We start from the raw sequence: 1,143 nt of genomic DNA on the forward strand, positions 1-1,143 counted from the left end.
AATATATTTTACACATATATGTATATATGCATGCACATATGTTGTCTATCTTAAATAAGAAATATATACTTGTGAGATACACAACTTTGGAAAATAAGATGTTATTGCAAAAGAGATAGCAAATGCTAACACTTTCTATATCACTTTCATCCCACTATAGCCATTGTTGTTGTGGAATCTACCATGCTACTTAACTATCATGCTGTGTATACAAAACAAAAAATGTCTTACTACCCTTAATATGTCTTGTAAATAAAAAGTGACAATGGGTTGCCTTAGATGGTAATATAGCTCCTGACCACGTGTTCAAGATCGTTCCTGTTGAAAGTCTGATGCACAGTGTTGTAACAGGAAGTGGGAAGGAACTTGATTTTTTTCATTTGTGTTCTTAGAGGTCACAATGTTCTTTATTATAGGAATTTTATAGTAAATGCTGGGACCTAAGTATTTTCAAATGAAAACAATTAACAGCTGGTGACTAAAGCCAGATATGGGCTATTTGATGTACAATACAAATGTGAAAACTGTTCTTGGAATGTATAAATGGATATAATCATGCTTCTTCATATTTTCTGCCCTGCAAGTATTCTCCTAGTAATTAGAATCAGCACTGTAATGTGACTGTAGTCAGCATAGATGCCTCTCTTTATGTTTTGAAAATCATTAGCAATGACTACTAATCTGTGATCTGTAATTCATTTCCTACCAAGTTCAAGCCGAGGCCCTGTCTAGCTATTTGCGGACATTAGCATTCAACTTTGGTCTATAACCTTTTTTCATATGTCATGGCTCTCTCCATATCACTCTAGGATTTATGCAGTGAAACAATGCAAAGTTCATAAGCAGCATCATATGTCAGCAAAATACATAGAGATTAGTTAAAGTAGAGAAGTCTCATGTCTGATGCGTCTGTCCATCTCCTACCAAGAAAGGGTGTTTGCCTTCTTTTATTAATCACTACAAACTATTTGCACTCTTACAGCCTCAAAATAAATATATAAAAATATACATAGCAAATCATTTATTTTATTTTTAAACAGGCTATTTAGAAATAATCAAAATGGGGTCTGGAGAGTATATTGAGTTGTCAGTTTCATAGATGACTAAATAGTGTAAATCAAAGGGACTTCACATTAGTCTGAC

This window comes from Protopterus annectens, chromosome 2.part0, assembly GCF_019279795.1.
Source record: "Protopterus annectens isolate FY-2018-M chromosome 2.part0, PAN1.0, whole genome shotgun sequence".
Classification (NCBI taxonomy): Eukaryota; Metazoa; Chordata; order Ceratodontiformes; family Protopteridae; genus Protopterus; species Protopterus annectens.